Source organism: Anabrus simplex, chromosome 10, assembly GCF_040414725.1.
Source record: "Anabrus simplex isolate iqAnaSimp1 chromosome 10, ASM4041472v1, whole genome shotgun sequence".
In the NCBI taxonomy this organism is placed as follows: domain Eukaryota; kingdom Metazoa; phylum Arthropoda; class Insecta; order Orthoptera; family Tettigoniidae; genus Anabrus; species Anabrus simplex.
Genome location: NC_090274.1, coordinates 2,424,155 through 2,446,038, shown reverse-complemented (window position 1 = coordinate 2,446,038; position 21,884 = coordinate 2,424,155). Strand labels below are relative to the sequence as shown.

The following is a 21,884-nucleotide window of genomic DNA, read 5'->3' as shown; positions in this document are numbered from 1 at the left end:
TATTATTGTGATAATTCAATACGGATCAAAACCATGAAGTTTATATCCTGCGAATCGGCTACATGCCGAAAGATCTATTCTCTGTTACAGTCTTTAATGTCGTGGGAAAATATTCTGCATGGACTGAATGTGTGTACCCATCACGGCAAGCAGAGCGTAGAAAATTACTTCGCTTCTGAAGGAGAATCAGTGTGAAGATTCACACACTTCACATGAATACACAGCAAGTCTTCAAGATTACTTTTTATATTACAATAGCACATTAATTTAATTACTAGCAGAAAATCTCTGAATACAAACACAATGTCTTTAGTAGTTATTTTCAGTGTTAATTGCAATAGGCAGGCTGAAGTTTCAGATATATTTTATTTACAGGGAATAAAAGTTAATGACACGAGCACCATGCACTTCAAGCTGACACCTTAAGGCTAGGAGCTGTTTTGACTGATCTAAATACTCTATAAACTGTTTGTGGTGGTAGTTTTATTCCATAACTGAAAATAACCTCGGCTCAATTGCCCTACGAGGCAGATTTTGTCATTTCACGGGACTGACTGTTTTTCAGAGCAGTCAAGTACTGAAGCCTGTGATTTGTCTTCTGTTCTAGTGAATTTAAGTGACCTCAGTGCTACTGCCATAGAGAATAATAGTAGTGAATTTCATCCACGCACTAATTCACCACACACAAGTCATAGTGCAGAATCTTCCGAAATGATGGCATCAAATAGTGTAACTGGTATTCCTAACCAGCCAAGTAGATATTACAATGAAGGTACAGCTTATAATGCAAATATTAGAGCCCATAGCATTCTAACTGAAACTTCTGACCCATTCCTACAGTATCATTAGATTAATGTAACTGAATTGCCAGCTTATCAGTGAAACAAACCAGTGATATTGCAGAATGCAATGACCAAAACTGTTTACTGGTAGACCATAGGATGAAAAAAAAAAAACATCCACATGAAAGTAGAGAAGAATGAAAAGATGCCAGCAGAATGAATCTTACATTAGCCAACAAAGAAAAGTCATTGAACCAAGACAATTAGACTTTCACTGCCGATCAGAATGTCGTAAGAAAGTCTTGAAGATGGGGGAAAAATGAGTTTGACATTTTTGGAACCTGCCATATGAAGGGCAAGTTCTATACATTGCTATTAAAGTAATTGTAAGCCAAGTGAAGAGGAAGAGGACAAAAGATGCAAGTAGGTTGTTCACAAAAACTTGCACCTTAGAAGTACCAGTGTTTAAAACAGTGCTTTACCCAGACACTTAGAATTAGAATATCGGGTGATCCCATTAACCGTCTTAAAGCCAAGAAACAGCAAGGGACAATAATAAAGATAAGAGGTAAATCAGGAGATTCTGAAATATCTGATCATATGATGGCAGAAATTCTTGAGCACATTATAAATTGCCTAAGTATGAGTTACATTATTGCAGATCTGAAAAAAGTATTCTCCCATCATGTCACCCATCCAGTCATGTATGAACTATATAGGAAGGAATATTCTCATCCAGTTTCTCTCGTGCTATAAGCAAGTATTATATTCCAAACTTAACCTACAATGAAAACAGACACTTGCAACTTCTGCGACTTTATAAACTCTCCCAGAAACGGTAGCAATAGTGATGCCGAAGATGAAGTTGCTTGCTCATCAAGAGGGTGCAGAAAATCCTTGAAGTCTAATGAACTGAAATGAAATGCAAGTGAAATTAATGGACTGTCCCTGCCAAGTTTTGACATGCAGAGAACACTAACCTTGCCAACAAACATTCTATAAACGTTGGTTATGGTTGTGGTTGGAGAGTCATACTGGCCGTGGAGCCCAAGGAGGCTTTTGTCCAAGGAGATACATCAATAAATGCTTAGATGGTAGACGGAAGAACTTGTGCATTGGTGCGATTCCTGTGGAGGGCAGAATCGTAACAAAAATTATCCTAATGCTGAAGTCTGTCATGGAATCGCATCCAACATTGAAGACCATAAAAATGAGATTCCTCGTTTCCGGGCACACAGCCATTTGCCCAATGATAATTATTTTGGAGACACTGAAAGCTCCCATAAGTTCCAGCAAAGATTATATTCACCAGCAGATTATATGGAAGTTATGAAGAAATGCCAAAACAAATTTTTGTTGAAGAAATGGGGAGGGAAGATTTTAAAGGGCATATCTATTGAAAAACGGATCATAAGCAAAGACGCCAATGGCAATGTGGTAAGCTGGCTAAGAATGCGGCAAATTGAAATAAGGAGCCATGGTTGACTTTGAAACAGGCTTTTGATGACACAGAAGGCCAAGAAATTGCTTTTAAAAGAAGCACATGCCAGGGTGACCAGAACAACTTTAGTTTTGCCTTGAGCTATGGCCAGAAGGAAAAACTTTATCGCAGACATCAGAGTATCGTGCATCAGATACTGTCTGATGCAAAGGTCTTTATTCAGAAGTCAACAGTTTTGACAACATTGAGGGTTTTAGTGAACTTGATTTCTCGATAGATGAAACCTAACACAGTATCAGTTTAGCAACAGTTATTTTGTATTTTTCTTCCTCTTATTTTATTAATTTAAACATGATTTAGAAATGTATTTGTGCTTTGCTATTGTTTTAACACACTTCAAGTTACTTGTCCAGGATCCTGAAATAGTCTAAATTTAATGTACGAATAAAAAGGGAAAACTAAAAGGGTGCTTAGCAGTTTTATGCATAACTAAACTCACAAACATCTAAGTGACAAATGCTCATAAGTCAATTTCCTGCAGTATTTTTGATTTAAATGCAAGAACTGTCAAGAATGCATAGAACTAAGACTTTGAGTTTTTGAAACTGGAATAGGGTTAACGGGGGAGATTTAACGGTTGTTTAAACATCCAAACTTCCAATCTAGTTTTTCTCAACTTCAGCAATTGGTGGATAGCTGTTTAATGCACAACACTGTCCAATTACAAATGTTATAATTATTATTAGTCCATTATTATTTATTCGTTGTGTCCAGTGTTTCCCTGGAATCTACTAAGAGTTCACCTGATTTACACATGATGCTATTAATTTCCTTTTCCCTACCTTTCTAAGATTCTTTGTTACTGTCTAGGAAGGTTTCCCTACTGTTTGACCTAGCCTTCCAGGTTATTACAAAAATCTTGACTTCTGTGTTATGAAAAATATTAAGGGTTATCCTTCTCATTAAAGTGTTCTGGTCACACACTTTTAATCACCTGTTATCTGGGACCCTCCTTCTCCCAAATTCTTATGAAATTCATGGTACCCATTTAACATAAACCCAATAAATCTGTTTCTCCTTTATTTTTCAAGCTCCCTGATATGTTGAATTGTAGTTGAAACAAATCAGAAGAGCTTAGACATGTTTGGACAGTGTAAGAGTTTTTGAACTTCTTGCAGTTAAAATGACTTGGTATGAGACACATAATGTTTCTCTAATATCCATTATTTAGATAAGGAACATGGAATTAAGAAATCTCTTAGAGATAAGTTTGTCTGGCACTGAATAGAACCTAAGCAGATGCATTACAGAAAATGCAGTAGAGACTAGTGCAGATCCAGAATTTGCTGAACTTGTTTTGAGTTTGTTGTTGGAGTTGGCATTTTTTTGTAGAATGAAATGCAGACTGCTCTGTTCAGATAGTATACTGGTCTGAGGATTATGGTTTCATAGCCTTTCTTTCGAACAACTTTTTCCTGTACTTTGTTGGTTCCTTTGAGAGGAGAGTTTCTTGTTGCTGCATACCATGTATTCTTGGGTCACCTTTATAGATATAACTGGTTGTCTAAATTGTTTCTTGTATTTTCTAGGTGCACTGGATATTGAAAACAATGCCTTGAAGGTGGAATGTTCAGTTCTGTCACATCAAGCAGCTCAGAATGGAAGAGGCCATCCGTACAGCAGACTCGACAAGCTCAACACTGTTCACATGTTACCTCCAACAAATTATGATGGGAAATGATTTCTCTGTACAGAAACAGGTCTGTTACTCCATTTTCATCTATAATTTATAAGTAGAATTTAGGATCTCTTTACTTTTAATCGTCAAGTGGATTATTCCAGTTTGTTTTTAATGTATTGTCTGTCTTAAATACCCAGACCATCCAGCAGTGTTCCTGCTCTGAGACATATGGAGCTGTACGGGAGGCGCACACATAGTTCTTGACCTTGCAAGGAGCGTGCATGTGTTCGACCTAGCATCAGTTGCCGGTCCAAATCTCAGCTGTTAACAAGGTGAGACAGTTATCATTGCAACACCATATTTTAGTATGGAAGATGTATTTTAATAAAAGTCGGCTTGACGGGTACGCGATGAATTTGTTCAGCAATTTCCTGGTGAAGTGCTACCTTCAAGAACACAGATTTTAAACTACTGGCTCATTGTTCAATAAAACACATGCGCAGGAAAAGAGAGATGACATTGGTGCGAATCTTGAACGGTCACCAAATTAGCACAAGTAGGGGTTTCTTGTTTCTGCACAGAGCTACAAAGCTGTTACACATCAAACCGTACAGGTTTACACGGGCCGATTGGTTAAAACCTCCTGGACAGTGTTATTGAGAGTGGTATCTTGCATCAAAGGTCAGTTTTTTGACCCACAGCTTGTTTTTGGATGTGTGGCCTCATCTTAATGGTCATGTGAACAGTCATAAGTCTCTGTATTGATGTGCAGAAAATCCTAATGGTGTTTATCAAGTCCCTCATTATGAAGGATGACACTTCCAGCATCTTTTATATGGTAAGATTGTATACACACTTCAAGACTTAGCGTACAGTAGAACGTCTGGGTTTATAAGAGACCTGTATATTGTACATCAAGAAACCTCTTTGTTCTTGTATCGGTTGTCTGGACACTCTTTCGTCCATTCTTTGAATTTGAAATGAATCTGTTCTTTGAGAGCTGTATACAATTGAAGTGGCGAAGGTTGCACATGACGTTGATATTCTAGTGATGTAACTGATTAAGTGAATGTCTGCAATGTTCTATCATCAGTCTTTCCCTCATGCTTTCATGTAGAGAACAACACTGAAGACAAGATTTAAGTTTTTCATAATTCATTCCTCACTAGCCAGGAATCTTTCAAGCACAGGGCAGGTAGAAAGTCAGCTGTTCCTCCAAACTTCCCCCTGCATTTTGTTACTGTGAAATATTGCAAATACTCTTAGGGATGACAGTTAAAAACCAAATATTCTTCCACAGCAGTTCTTTTTATTTCTGTAAGAATTGCACCATATAGGGATAAACTTGGTATTGAGTTCTCAATAAATATTTATCCTGCCAAGTGATGAACTGAACATCTCCCTGCATTATCAGCAGTGGGCATTTATATTCTGGTAGGTGACTTTTCCAATCTTGGTACTGTGGTCTCGAATCCTGACTTTTCTACTGTGAACTTGAGCATTTCTGGAGACCTATGAGGCAGATTAGTGCTTGGTGGCAGCTGTGCTTTGCTTCCTGTATTTACATCGAGTGGAGTTCTTTTACGTGCCAGTAAATCTACCGACACGGGGCTGTCGTATTTGAGCACCTTCAACTACCACCGGACTGAGCCAGGATTGAACCTGCCAAGTTGGGGTTAGAAGGCCAGCGCCTTAAGTCTGAGCCACTCAGCCTGGCAAAATTTGGTTTTGGGAAAACATAAGTGAAGATAAAGCTGAACAGTTCTGATCCCTCAATTTCTTAACAATATCCGATACTTCCATTTTCCTTCAGGAGGCATCAATTTCCAATTCACTTGCCATTTTGTATTACGATCAATAAACCTCAAGGGACATAGTCTGTTTACCTCAGCCAAGTTGCAAGTTGCAACAGTGCCGAAAGGTACAAGGAATGCACAGAGCAAAGGGTTGCGTGTAGCTATCAGCTTGGATTCAGGAGATAGTGGAGTTGGCAGCCTGGATGCTAGTTTTGTGGTTTCCCATTTTCACACCAGGGCTGTAGCTTAAAGCCAGTCACTTCCTCCCCACTTCTAGCCATCGTCGGCGTGTGACGTAAAGAAGTTGTAAAATAAAGTACAAGGAATGTCATATAAGGAAATCCGTCAATAAATATTTATCCCATTGACAGGTTTCAGATAACTAGGCAATATACATATTTACAAAACGCATACAGAAGAGAACATGAAAACACAAGTGTTTATACATTTGAAATGTCCGATAGATAAAAGAAGGAAATATAATTTTCAGTTACCAAATATGCAGAACAGGATACAAGGAACTGTCTGACGAGTGGAATACATCCAGTGATTGAGGTCTCCCCCGGGTGTTACGGGAAGGAATGTGAATTGCTAGCAACTGGAGTAAATTAGGACACTTGTGTATGAAACATACCTGCGCCTAGTTCTACGAGACTCTACTCATCTCTGTACAAAACAGATTAAGTAACAGCTTGATACCCAAACACTTTTACTGATCCACTTTGAGAATCTGATCTGTAATATATATCAATCAATACAATTGAATAGGTTGATCCTAATAAATTTTAGTAATATTTTTTAAATTGATGTACATTTCAATATGGACCAGACATGAAGTTTGTAATATACCACTTAATCGAGCAGCTCGTCTTCTTTCTCCCATTTCTTCCCAGCCCAAACTTTGCAACATATTTTGTCGGAAATCACGTAGACCAAATTGAGCTGCTTTTCTTTGGATTTTTTCCAGTTCTTGAATGAAGTAATCCTGGTGAGGGTCCCATACACTGGAACCATACTCTAGTTGGGGTCTTACCAGAGACTTACATGCTCTCTCCTTTACATCTTTACTACAACCTCTAAACACCCTCATAACCATGTTCAGAGATCTGTATCCTTTATTTACAAGCCCATTTATGTGATTACCCCAATGAAGATCTTTCCTTATACAGTAGAGTCTCGATTATCCGACCTAAACGGGACCTGGAGTACGTCGGATCACCGAGAATGTCGGATAATACAGAATAACTTTGAAAATGAACTGAAGCAAACAGGAAGGCTATACTCTAGTGCTAAAACAATGACATGTTTCACGGTACTCTATTTATTAAATTAGCAATCCAATTGTACAGTACATGCAGTATTGAACGAAAACATTCCAGATCTCTCACGAAAAGAAACTTTTCTCCACAGATATTAAGCTGCCGAATGCCGTACAGTTTTTTCCACCGATCAAGCCACCCAGCACTTTCAGGAAAATTAGGGTCCCCTTAATTAAACTCCTTCCGGAAACACACAGCCTTTTCCTGCAGAATGGGGCCAACATTAGCAGGCCTTATTCCCGGTGTTGAGATAACCAAAGAAATAGTGCTTCACTTACTTTTTCGTACTGACATTTTTAAAAATGTTTTTCTCTGCTCTGGTAGATCACGACTTATCAATTTCTTCCCTCTGTTTTTTTCCAGTCTCCCACTGTAACACATCCAACACCATAATCTGAAGCCACATTTTGAAGAATTTCCCCTTTGTCCAGTGTCTTTAATGCACTCAACTTGTCTTCCATAGAAACAATCACTTTCTTCCATGTACTCGCTATACTCACAGAGGATATGAAAATTATAACATCCGCACTCAACCAATACTACAATGAACAAGGACTCCTACCGGCAGCGGTCAGGCCAGTGCTTGTCCCATGGACACCGGGTGTGGCTGAATTTAGTCTCCACCAAAAGTTCAAATTAAATCTACCAGTGTCGGATAACACGGAATGTCGGATAAGCGAAGGTCGGATGAGCGAGACTCTACTGTACTTACAATGATCCCCAAAAGGAACTTTCACCCTCTCAACGCAGTAATTAAAACTGAGAAGACTTTTCCTATTTGTGAAACTCGCAACCTGACTTAACCCCGTTTATCATAAGATTGCCTACTGTCCATCTCCCAACATTGAGGTCATTTTGCAGTTGCTCAGTCTTGTAACTTATTTATTACTCTATATGGAATAACATAATCTGCAAAAAGCCTTACCTCTGATTCCACTTCTTTACACATATCATTGATTAACATAAAGGTCCAATAATACTGGCCTGAGGAATTCCCCTCTTAATTATTACAGGGACAGATAAAGCTTCACCTAGTCTAATTCTGAGATCTATTTTCTAGAAATATAGCAACCCATTCAGTCACTGTTTTGTCTAGTCCAATTGCACTCATTTGTCAGTAGTCTCCCACGATCCACCCTATCAAATGCTTTAGACAGTCAATCGCGAAACGGTCCATTTGACCTACTGTATCCAAGATATCTGCTATATCTTACTAGAATCCTACAAGTTGAGCTTCAGTGGAATAAACTTTCCTAAAACCGAACTGCCTTCTATTGAACCAGTTATTAATTTTGCAAACATGTCTAATATAATCAGAAAGAATGCCTTCCCAAAGCTTATATGTGATGCATGTCAAACTGACTGGCCTGTAATTTTCAGCTTTGTCTATCACCCTTTCCTTTATACACAGGGGCTACTATAGCAACTCTCCATTCATTTGGTATAGCTCCTTCAACCAAACAATAATGAAAGTAATTCAAATATGGTATTATATCCTGAGCCATTGTCTTTAGTATATCCCCAGAAATCTTAATTCCAGCTGCTTTTCTAGTTTTCAACTTTTGTATCTTATTGCAAATATATGTAAATTTTAATACCTCTATCTGGACATTATCCTCGTAACCACCAATCTTTACATACTGCTGACTGAATACTTCTGCCTTTTGAAGATCCTCACATACACACTCCCCTTGTTCATTAATTATTCCTGGAATGTCTTTCTTGGAACTTGTTTCTGCCTGAAAGTACCTATACATAACCCTTCCATTTTTCACTAAAATTTGTATGACTGCCAATTAAGCTTGCCATCATGTTATCCTTAGCTGCCTTCTTTGCTAAATTTAATTTCCTAGTATGTTCCTTCAATTTCTCCTTACTTCCACAGCCATTTTTATTTCTTTCCAATCTGCACCTCCTTAGCCTCCTTATTTCTCTATTATAATAAGGTGGGTCTTTACCATTCCTTACCACCTTTAAAGGTACAAACCTGTTTAAACATTCCTCAACAATTGCTTTAAACCCATCCCAGAGTCTGTTTACATTCTTATTTACCGTTTTCCACCGATCATTACTTTTTAAGAAGTGCCTCATGCCTGCTTTATCAGCCACATGGTACTGCGTAATAGTCCTACTTTTAAAACCTTCCTTTCTATCACACTTATTTTTAACTATGATAAAAACAGCTTCGTGATCAATAATACCATATATTACTTCGGTTTCTCTATAGAGCTCATCTGGTTTTATCAGCACCATGTCCAGGATATTTTTACCTCTAGTTGGTTCAGTCACTTTCTGAATCATCTGTCCTTCCCATATTAGCTTTGCCATTTGTTGGTCATGCTTCCTGTCATTTGCATTACCTTCCCAATTGACATATGGTAAATTCAGATCTCCCGCTACAATCACATTCCTTTCCGTGTAGTTTCCCACATAGCTGATTATCTTATCAAATAATTCTCAATCCATGTCAGGGCTACCCTTTCCCGGTCTGTACACTCCAAAGTAGTCAAGTTGCCTATTATCTTCAGAAATGAGCCTTACACCTAGAATTAAACTTTTTCATCTTTAACTTTTTTGTAGCTTACAAATTCATCTTTCACCAGAATGAATACTTCACCTCCCACCATTCTTATCCTATCTCTACGATACACACTCCAGTTCTGTGAGAATTTCTGTGTCCATTATATCCTTTCTCAGCCATGATTCAACTCCTATTACAGTATCTATTAAATTACTTAATTCTATTCCTTTCTTTACAATACTTCTACAGTGCAACACTAACATTTTTATGTCATTCCTACTCGACTTCCAGATCTCTGTACCCTTATCACTGCTCCCTAGACAACCCCGTTTCCCTGAATGTACCTCCCTATTACCCTTCCAAACAAATTTCCTAACGTATACGTACCACTGCGGTTTAAGAGAAGGCCATCTGAGCGCAGATCCCTATCTCCTACCCACCCATTAGGATCTAGAAATCTCACTCAGTTTCCCACATACCCATTCCAGTCTCATTTAAATCCCCAACTGCCTTCCAGAAAGTATTTCTCCTACACAGTATTCCACTGATAACAATCTCTGCTTCCTTAAACTTGACCCTTGCTGCATTTACCAGATCCCACACATCTCCAACTATGTTGGTACTTATATCAGCTTGCCTTTTGTTGGTACCAACGTGAAACACTACTACCACCTTCTCCTTCACCTCCTCCTTCTCTTCTATTTTTCTCAGCATCTGTCTCAACCTAATTCCTGGATAACTCTCTACCCTGGTTCCCTTTCCTCCGCACACTTTCCCCATGTCTAACGATGGAATCCCCCATGACCGGAGCCTCAACCCTACCCACCTCCTTTGATCCCCTCCCCTCCTGGTCAGCCCTATCTTTCCTGATAACAGCAGAAGCTACTTCTTCCTCCCTTTTCTCCCTCCCATGACCCTGTTCCACCTGTCTTTTCCTATCCTCTACTCTACATTTCCCTTCCTACTTCCACACATCTCAGCAACAGTTCCCTGTTCCTCTTCCCTCTGTTTTTCTACCTGGAGTGACTTGTACTGATTTCGCACTGACACCTGTCCTGATCCTGAATAGAGCCCTTAGCCTGCAATGTCCTTCCCCTAGAACATTAGACCACCTGTCTTCTACAATGCCCCCCCCCCCTTCCCCTCCCTCTAGTACACCTACTGTAACCTGTACATTGTTTGAGGGAGGCCTACTTTCCTTTGTCTTCTGTGAGAATCCTAATCATCTCCCTCAAACTCTGCAACTCCTTCCTCATACCCCTCAATGCCTTGCCACACCCACAGTTCCTTAGCCATTCTTTATGGAGAAAATGAAAAGAAAAGGAAAAATATAAGAACTTTTTTAGTACAAAAAAATGAACGGAAAGAAATATTGTCTAGGTTAGTACTCAAAAGATCACGCGACAATAAGGTAATGAATATACCAGTGGCGGCTGGTCAGTACGTGCTACCGGGCTCCAGCACGTAGCTTGAAACTGTAAGGAATATTATTTATGTACAGTAAAATTATCCTGGTGCCTTTTCGTTTTTTGAGTACGATATGAATTTGTGTTTTGTGAAAATCAGGACGAGATCTGTCGAACACCTAGCGCCGTTCTCCCGGGGAACAAGGCTCGTGCTCATGTGAAGTGAGCCCTTGCCTGTAGCCTGGAGGAAGCAATACGCAGGCGCAGCCAAGCTTGCAACACTCCCCCTAGCCGGCGGAGTATACCGTAAACCGGGATCAACTTTCACTGATCCCGTCTATAGTTACTTCCTCTCCCGCAAGGGGGTAGAAGTACTCGATGTCTCCTGCTCCCTTGATGCTCACGGCCGACTTGATCCCTCGCTGCGCTCCTTAGCTAGCTAGAGCGACGCATCAAGTCGGCCGTGTGATGTTGAACGTGGTAAGCGAGTCTGCCACTAGAGAGTAGCATCGTCTGGGCTCGAAAGTAAAGCGTAAGTGGAGGCAATCTATCTCACACATGCTTATTAAAATATCCATCTTCCTTTTGTGTCAAAAATAAGGAATTCGTAGGTGAGTCAAAGAATCTTTGAGTGACCCTAAATGTGATCCCGCATTACAATGTAATTTACTCTGGTGAAATGAAATAGCGTATGGCTTTTAGTGCCGGAAGTATCCGAGGACATGTTCGACTCGCCAGATGCAGGTCTTTTGATTTGACTCCCGTAGGTGACCTGCGAGTCGTGATGAGGATGAAATGATGATGAAGACAACACATACACCCAATGATGGTTAAAATTCCAGACCCAGCCGGGAATTGAACCCGGGATCCCTGTGACCAAAGGCCAGCGCGCTAACCATTTAGCCATGGAGCCAGTTTATACGGAGATTTATCAAATTATTTATCCACTGCAGTGTATATAAAGTGAAATTAAATTAGTGTTCTTAGTGGGGATCTATATTCTATTCTATTTGCACTGATGTAAGTTGCGCCATTAGGTTGGTAAAAACAATATTTCTCGAATGAATTATTTATCTCGTAGACAGTTGTCGAAGAATTCATCTGCTTCCAAATTAATGTTTTTGTTTGTTCTGAGTTATAAATTGTGAGAAAAGTTGTATTATTATTATTATTATTATTATTATTATTATTATTATTACCAAGTTTGAAGTATGCGTTGTTCATCATGGCAATGTCCGACTCGTTGGCTGAACGGTCAGCGTACTGGCCTTCGGTTCAGAGGGTCCCGGGTTCGATTCCCGGCCGGGTCGGGGATTTTAACCTTAATTGGTTCATTCCAATGGCACGGGGACTGGGTATATGTGTTGTCTTCATCATCATTTCATCCTCATCACGACGCGCAGGTCGCCTCCGGGCGTCAAATAGAGAGACCTGCACCTGGCGAGCCGAACCCGTCCTGGGATATCCCGGCACTAAAAGCCATACGACATTTCATTTCATCATGGCAATATGCAGATTTAAAACAGCGTATTTAGCTTGTTTTTTGTAGCACGTAGGACGATTTTTTCACGAGCCGCCACTGGAATATACTACTACACACCACCACCCTTGCTCCAAGGGATCCACATTTCAGAGCAGTACTCTAGACCAAGAAATACAGGGTTTTCAATGAGACACCAGATTTAAAACTTGTTTTGAGGAAATTAAAATGCCTTGTTAAGTATTTAACGCATGCTCATTGAGAGGTAAGGTATTTTGATAACTAAAAAGAATACAAAGATCATCAGTTTTAGTGACATCCTTTGTGATACTAACTTGCAATTTTCTTGTGAAGGATTGGGAAAGCATTCTTTCCAATCATATTAGACATGTTTGACAGAAGGCAGTTCGGGTTTAGGAAAGGTTATTCTACTGAAGCTCAACTTGTAGCATTCCAGCAAGGTATGGCAGATACTTTCTCATGAATGACCTATCTAAGGCATTTGATAGGGTAGATCATGGGAGACCACTGGCAAAAATGAGTGCAATTGGATTTGACAAGTGACTGAATGGATGGCTCTGTTTCTGGAAAATAGAAATTAGAATTAGAGTAGGCAAAGCTTTATCTGTGCCTGTAATAATTAAGAGGGGAATTCAAGGCAGTATTATTGGACCTTTTTCTTATGTATATCAATATGTGTAAAGAAGTAGAATCATGTTTTTTTGCAGAGTAATAAATAAGTTAAAAGATTGTGAGCAACTGTAAAACGACAATATTGAGATGGACAGAAGGCAATGGTATAATAAACGGGGTTAAAAGCCAGGTTGTGAGTTTCACAAATAAGAAAAGTCCTCTTTTTATTACTGCGTTGATGGGGTGAAAGTTCCCTTTGGAGATCATTGTAAGTGCCTAGGTGTTAATATAAGGAAAGATTTTCATTGGGGTAATCGCATAAATGATTTAAATAAAGGGTACAGATCTCTGTACATGGTTAAGAGGGCCCAGATTTTGACCTAAAAATACTAAAAAATGACCTTTAAAATGACCTTAAAATTATCAAATGTCCTAAAAATGAAAAAAAATGATGAAAAATCCCAAGTATTTATTGTTTGAAACTAAATATCCATTTCTAGATATGAACAATATTGATAATTGATATTTTCTCTAATTATATAGCAATATGTCAGTTATTTGTTTTGGAATCTCGGTTTTCCTTAGAAACAAAATATACCGGTACAAAGATCTTCTGAGACCAGGTACTCCGTAAAGAGAAATGATCCGAAAAGGAAAACAATGTTCCTATAAACCGTAAATATATATATATAATGCCGTATTATGTAGGTTTTAATATTTACCTCAAACCGTGTTGCAGTAGACAATTGTGACCATCCATAGATTCTCGAAGGTAAAAGAACGTCGATTGTCAGCCAGAACATTCTTGTACATCAAAAAGCTCCTTTCGACATCGGCAGATGCGAGAGGTACGTACTTGAAGTGCGCTAAATCACTTGATGACAGCTCTTCAATATCCACTAAATGAAAACTTCCTCAGAGTACCTGGACAACTGAGCACAAAACTAACTTTGCATCCTGTGTTTTTACCAAGGACAGATTTTAGTTTCCGAAATACCAACTCACCAACTTCACCACGCACATTTTCCAAAGCATCCTGTATTGCTCTCACCAAAGCTGTCACTTGTTCTATTGTCACACCTCTCTCCTGAAGTCCTGTAACAGCTGACTGCAGGGAGCTAAAATTTGCCTTAATGTATGCCAACTTACCTTGCACATTGTCAGCTGAAAACATCTCTTGGATGATTTCGATAGCCCTAGTGTCTTGGGCTTCTAGCGAGTTTCACACGCTTCACTGCTAAAAAGTTGTCGCTGTAGTACTCGCACGCATTGACCCACATGCGACTACAGGCTGAGGAGGTAGTGGGATATCGGGAGCTGGTGACTTTAGTTTCCTGTGTGATGGGGCCTGCGACACAAGTTCTCCCTCATGTCTTCTGCCACTGTGTGGAAAGCATGAGCTAGACAAGTTACATGCAGCATTCTTGAATATCAAGTTTTGATAGCTTTACCAGCTTTAACTATGTAAGGTGCGGCATCGGTCACGAAAAGTAAAATGTCATCGTACCTCGCACAGTCAGGCCACAGCAGAACCATGGCCCTGTGAAACATTAGACAATTGTAGAATGATTGACAGATTGCAGGACTTCACAAGTTAGCAAAAGTATTTCTCCGGGATTATCTATTTCCATGGTTCCTACAATTACATTAGCTACGTAACGACCTTCAACATCAGTTTCGTCTCCTGAGACAAAAATCTTCTTTTCACTTGTTCTTTCCCGTATTCTTTGAAGTGTGTTTTCATAGCAGAGTGGTATGTAATTTTTCCTTAGTGTAGATTCGTCCGGAATGGAATGACTTGTATACCGTGCTAGAAACTGCCTTAATTTAGGAATAGTTTATGAAGCGGATATTTGCTGTGACAAAAACTTCACACAGTTCATTAAAAAAAGGCTGAGGTTGTACCTCTGCTTGATGCATTTTGCATGAGTAACTGTTGAGTACTTTTCTTTCTGCTAATATGAATACTGCACACGTTTGTTGCGACTGACGTGCTGTTGAACGGTGAATCTTTTTTCTGCTGCCACTTTCACTTCACACACTACAGAATAGTATTTTACCATCTGTAGGAAAGGTATCTTCTCTGAATTCAAAGACAATTTGCCTCAAATGACCTTCCTTGGATGGTTTTACCTTTGGCATTTTAACATGCACTCAATGGTTACAACTGACATCTACAAACTGTACAACTAAAACTGACCTGAAGGAACAAGGAAATAGAGTACACTTGCAGAAATACCTCCCTGCTGACATCACACTCTGAACACCCTTCCCTGGTGAACTGATAAACTCGTCTGAAGTCGCCCAAGAATAGCTTGGCTCGCCTCCTGTTAAGACACATAGGTGAGGGACATACAAATCTACGTACTCAGCTCACAACTGAGTGCAGAAACTTTCGAAGATGAACCTCCATGTAAACCTTCAAGTATGTCAAGATATAAGAACTGGTTGGTTGATGACATAAAACGTGGATTCTTATTTAAAAATAATGAATAAGAAAAATAAAATAATTAAAAATGACAATGACGCAAAAAGCGAAAAATGACCTAAAAATCAAATGCTTCAAAAAATGACAAAAAAATGACTTGGCAAATACGCATTTCTGTAATCGGGAGGCCATGAACAGGATTTGTATATAACTTAGCAACTTCTATGATGCACCAATTAAAATGACATGCCATTGAAATCTGGGCCCTGGTTATGAGGGTATTTAGGGGTTGTAGTAACGATGTAAAGGAGAGGGCATATGTCTCTGGCAAGACCCCAGCTAGAGTATGGTTCCAGTGTATGGGACCCTCAGCAGGATTACTTGATTAATGAACTGGAAAATATCCAAAGAAAAGCAGCTTGATTTGTTCTGAGTGATTTCCGACAAGAGTAGCGTTAAAAAAATGTTGCAAAGTTTGGGCTGGGAAGACTTGAACAATACTCTCGTATTGACAGCATAAAATTAATAATCCTTTTGTACAAACGTTACTCCAGCAACATTGAGAACAAGTTAAATGTTCATAACATAGGCAATTAACTGTAGAAATTTAATATAGTTAACAAACTTTAAATGACAATCATACATGTCAAGCAACATAGAATCAATATAATTAGCCAGATCTCAAAAGGTTTTTAAAAATTTAAAAGGATGTTCATCAGATGAGTTTCGTCAATAAAATGTTAGATTGTAGACAAATAAGTTTTAACTTAGACATAATTTTATTGCTTATGACTTGTAAAATATTATAAGATTTGTCAATCAGGTTTACAAGCATAATTTAATCCAATACGCAACTGCCCTAAATGCTGATCAGTAGAGACTGAAACATTAACAGTTAAATGCCACTTTTTCACCAGTGCTAGTATTATTTATATCAAGACTGTAACAATTCACTCATCTTTTCAATTACCCTGTAGACTTTGTCATCAGCAGAGAGCAGGTGATGGCGGATCGTGAACACAAAGGTCCCAGTAGTGAATCTTGTGGAACTCCAACAAGACAAGAACTGAGACCCTGTCATAAAGACAGCACTTGAACCATTCAAGTGAGCTTCCATGAATGCCGTATGCTGACAACTTAGAAGAGCATTGTGCTGCACAGTCGAAAGCTTTGGAAAGGTCTGCGTACACATCAACCTGCTTGTGATTGTCCAGTGTGCGAGTACACAGCAGGATTGCTGAGCATTTCTGGACAAAACCATGCTGGTTAATCTTACACTACTTACTGCACTTTGGAAATAAGTGAATGAACTACTGGTCTGTTCTGTCACCTCTCTTGAAGATGGAACAACATAACCTTTCTTCCATTCTGACGGGAAATTGCTTGTAGAGAAAGACCAGTTATTGTGGTTAGTGGAGTTGCTAGCTCCTCAACAAACGTCTCGTGATACAGTTCCTGGAATGTGATCTGAACCACAGGACTTCTCCGTATCCATGGACTTCAAACTGTTCGACTTCGGATGTCAAAGTTACCACTGATAAGTTCATTTCCCTGAACTCTTCAGTGTGTGAATTACAGGGAGCACTGGGTGAACAAATTTTTTTGAATGTGTCAGCAAAATTATCCAGAATTTCTTTGTGAGCTAATTTCTTGTCTTCATTAATAATAGATTTTGATTTGTAATTAATCAATTTCTAAAATCTGTCTGGATAATATCAACACACTACATAATCCCTGTACTTGCTCCACTGCATTTTGTCTGCAAGTTTGAAGTCATACCAACAGGGAAGTGTTCTTTATGCGGGAAGGTACAGAGTCTTTAAGAGCACAGGTCAACTGCAGCATCAAAGGATGAAGAGGACTCGAAAGTTCCACGGGCAGCAGGATGACAAGTTTGCTTTTGTCCATACGAATGATTTTGTAGGCTAAAATGAGGAACACAGGAAATGTGAAGTCAGAATTCAAGGACAGAATGATCTGATGGTACTAACTGTTCTGTTGCTTCACACAGGGTATTACTGTGGTAACTTTTTAGACAAAGCAAGGTCCAGGAAGTTATTTCCTTGTATTGGAAAACAGCAAACTTGAAGGTTAAATTCATTGGCTATCTCTAAAATAAAAGTAGGCATACTCATTGACATGGGTAAGGATAGGATTAGTAGATTCCAAATCATTTGAGGCCCGGGCTAATTGGCTTATATCAAAATCACCGCACATGATAGGAGTCATTTTGTTTTGTTACACTGTTGATTTGAGTTACGATTTCTTGAAGTTCGCAAGCCGTAATTTCACTTTGTCCTGGGGCACAACACATTCCCAGCTTCCTGTTAGATCAGGCTGTTGCACAGGACTATTAAATGTTCGTACAAGTAATGATATTTTGCCTATCTTGGCACAAAATAACTATCGTGCAGTATTTCACTATTGTAGATTGAAGAGTCGAGCCAGGACTCTGCTAGACGCATGCAGACGTTAGTCCACGAGTGATTTCTTAAGACTAGACATTCTGGTAGTAGATGCTAAGGCTGGTATTTACCTCTGGTCCTGGGTTCAGCTGGACATCGCCGGCAACTGCTCATTGTAGAATAGGCTGGAGGTAGAAGTGTCGCTGGGTGAAGGCTTGTGCTGGACACCATTCATTCACAACATGTAGGTGCTTATTTTTAGCTTATGGGATCTTCTCAACAAGTTGTACAGTGTTTGCTAGTCGGTTCACTTTCCTTTACATATACCTACAATAAAAGCACTTGGACCACAAGAAATGCCTACAACCATCTGCCGTCCTAACTAAAATGGTGTACTATATGTTGCACATTTCTCTGATTCAACAGTTTAAAAAAAATCTATGTGCAATGCCTGAGTAAATGGCTTTGCAAGTAGATGGTTTGTGTGTGTTCTAGTATATGATAGTTCTTTTTAAGTGAATGAGTCAGAAGTTTACAGTTAATCAGTTTCTGACACAAAGTGATTGGCCCAATTTCAGCTCCTCATAGGTTTTTTGGTTATAGATTTATCTAAATTTTCCAGTGAAATGATGTGTATCTGCTTTAGGAATAGGTAAAATTACACTTGCTTCAAATGATGTTTATTGGCCAAAGATATGAGTACTATGCAGGACCACAGCATCCGTTTAAGTACTGGTGTACGAAGTTTAATACCAATTCTTGTGTACAAGTCTGCTGAAATTTTGCAGTTGGGGTATGTATCTTGCAAGTTTGTGATTAAGGTTAGTTTTCTTCACATGCAGCATATTATCGACTTCAGACAGTTGATTGAACGTTTCAGTATTGGTAATGAGAAGTATTAGGAATGAAAGCTCTTGGTGTGGTCGTTGGTAGACCGGGCCATTATTCAATAGATAAGGTGGGGAAAGGAGATCTTTGCTGCCAGAGATTCATGTAATTTAGATGTGCAGTTAGGTTTCGAGATCATCCATAGTCGACCTTGCCTCCATGTAAGGCCCTGCACTAAAAGTCCAAGGTTAATGGCTGGGCATAGAGCTAACCACTCTGAATAGTGGAAGAGCCTTCATGGGCTGTTCAGGTAGGATTACAGACTTGAGGCAGAAGTGAAAAAAAGACTTTGGATCTGCATTTAGGTCTGTCACAAAGTTGTCAGATTCCCTATAAATTCAGAATATGAAGGTCAATCAAATATAGGTGGGATTTTTGTTCTTGAACTTCAGCAGTTGCTAGGACTGGCCCAGTGCTTCTGCTATGCTTGGGCGGAACTGTTAGGGGTGGGGAGAGCCTGCTGTTAGATGTTTCCCACTGTTTCATCAGTAACGCTCACGGGTGCAACCCTCCATTGCGCAACGCACTATTATAAAATTTCTTGCTCGTAAAGGAGTTACAGTTGCGGAAATTTGCCAGAGATTGCACAGTTCGGTGATTAAATATTGTCAAGGGTGCGTGTGTTTGCTTGACATAAAAAGTTCAAGGAAGGACGAGAAAGTGTGGAAAATCAGCAACACGATTGCTGTCCTCACACCAGCATTACAGACAAAAAAATTGTGCGGTTAGACATTGACCGATGCACAATCAATGCTGCTTACTACTGCAAACTGTTGAACAAGGAGAGGGTTGCATATTGCCACAAAAGACGAGACCAACAGATTCCACAAGTCATCCTCCTCCACGACAGTGCGCGGCCCCATACTGCAGCTGTCTCCAAGCTACAGGAAATCCACTGGACTACACTTGATTACCCTTCTTAGAGCCTGGACTTATCGCCCTGCGATTTCCATTTGTTCGGACTCCTTAAAGAATTTGAGGGCAACTATTTGAATATGACGAGTGTGGAAGACTTCGTGCGCAATTGGCTGGTGACACGACCCAGTTCTTTTTACGATGAGGGCATCAAAGCCCATACGCTGGGACAAATGCATTTTCAAGGCAGGAAACTGAGCAGAAATAAATTGTAATTGCCTTGTGTTTTTCAATAAATGAATTTAAATAAAAAATAAAATTCCCCGTCGTGTAAGGTTCCCAGTAGGAAACCATAATTTAATTTCATCAATTGCAAACGTTAAAAACAATGACCTGGTATTAACCGATTTAAAAAATTTGGAAAATTATTGAACATGTTCTTTGGTAAATTATTGCCTAATTAATCTTCCTATAAATTAATACTTGCCCAAATTTATCCTCCTGAATTTCAACTTTACTTTCATATTATGATCTTTGCTATTTTCAAAAGCTCCACTCTTCATCTGTCATTCCGTGTCATCTCTCCACTAAGAGCTCAGGACATCCTGCTTAGTCCAGCAGCTGTTCTACTTTCTCCACAGTTTGAAACATTTTCGTAACACTATTTTCTTATCTGAAATAACCTAGAACAAATCCTGCTGGTTTCCTTTGAATCTTACCCAGTTCTCACATAAAGTAATCCTGTTGTGGGGTCCCATACACTGGAATAGCGGTCTTGCTTGAGATTTAAACTTTTCTCCTTTACACCCTACTAACCCCTAAATACTCTCATAACCATAAGATTTATTTATAACCTTGTTAATGTGATTATCCCAGGAAAATTTATCCTTGGGATCCCTGTCATTCTGCCAACACAGTAATTAGAACTGAGGACTTTTCCTCATGGCAGAACTTATGACCTGACTTTCATCCTGTTTAGTCATACCGTCGTCTGTTCATTTCACAACATTGATATTTTTGCAGTTCACAATTCTGTAACTTACTAATCTATACAGTATATTATCTGCATAAAGCCAGTTCTTCACTAGTGTCAAATATATATACACAGGGTGTCCCCAAATCTGCAACCCCAAATATCTCCGAAATGAAACAAAATATGAAAATTCCAATTGGCCTGGAATATACCCATGTCAGGGGCTCGCACACTATAAAGGCAAACAAATAACACCTCGAACACAAAGTTGCCCTTTTTTTAAATGGAACATGTATGTTTATTCTAGCAAAATGACAACTAGAGCTACAATTAGTGTTAACACACTTGGTTTCACTTTTCTAAACCCATTTACTAGTTGCCTGTAGCCCTCATTGTTGTGCAGTACATCTGGCATGGGAAATGCACCCACAAATCACCAGTAGCGTCTTTTCCGATGATACTTCAACAGATGTTCGAAGTGCCCTCCGTTTACATCAGTACACTTTTGGAATCTGGTAACGAGTGTTGCACGGATTGCAGTGTTTCTACAGATATTGCCGCACGCTGCCGTAATACGATGTTGCATGTCCTCTACTGTCATTGGCAGTTCTTGATACTCTTATCTTTCACTGTGCCCCAGAGAAAAGTCTAATGGCGTAAAGTCTGGGGGGACTGAGGTGGCCATCGCACAGGACCTCCCTGTCCTATCCACCTATTTGAAAACGTTGCATCCACGTCGTCTCTGGAAATTTGTGCAGAATGTGCGGGACATCCATCTTGCTGGAACCACATTGATAGTTTCCAATCCCACATCCTCCATGAGGAGGGGTAGAGTGTGTTGCAGAAATGATGAATATAGCTGCCCGTTTAATGTTCCCTGATAAAATAGGGACCTAAAATACGGTTACCAATGATACGACACCAAACACTGACACTCCACTGTCGTTCATAAGCAACTTGGCGAATCCAGTGGGGATTTTGCTTGGACCAGTAGTGTATGTTCCGCAGATTCACGTGACCATGATTAATAAATAAAGCTTCGTCCGCAAACAACGTATTGCGTACGAATGCTGGATTACCTTGCAATGCTGAAGTGCTAAACGACAGAATACAATGCGTCCCGTACAGTTCCTGGTGCAGAGAGATATGGAACGGATGAAACCGATGCCTTTGCAAAATTCTACTCGCACTACTGCGGCTTATTTCAGTACCTGGTGCAATCTGTCGGACACTCGCCTGAGGATTGTGTGCTACAGCAGCCAGAACAGCAATTTAG

General features: G+C 39.5%; 1 long non-coding RNA gene across 1 annotated transcript in view; it reads left to right on the top strand.

Annotated features, from left to right (window-relative positions):
• The window catches only part of LOC136882273 (uncharacterized), an 89,113-nt gene that overhangs the window by 22,210 nt on the left and 45,019 nt on the right, over positions 1-21,884 (top strand). The window contains exons 2-3 of the long non-coding RNA XR_010861130.2: positions 3,813-3,983; positions 4,102-4,236. This is a non-coding gene — a long non-coding RNA (uncharacterized lncRNA). The remainder of the gene's footprint in view (positions 1-3,812; positions 3,984-4,101; positions 4,237-21,884) is intronic.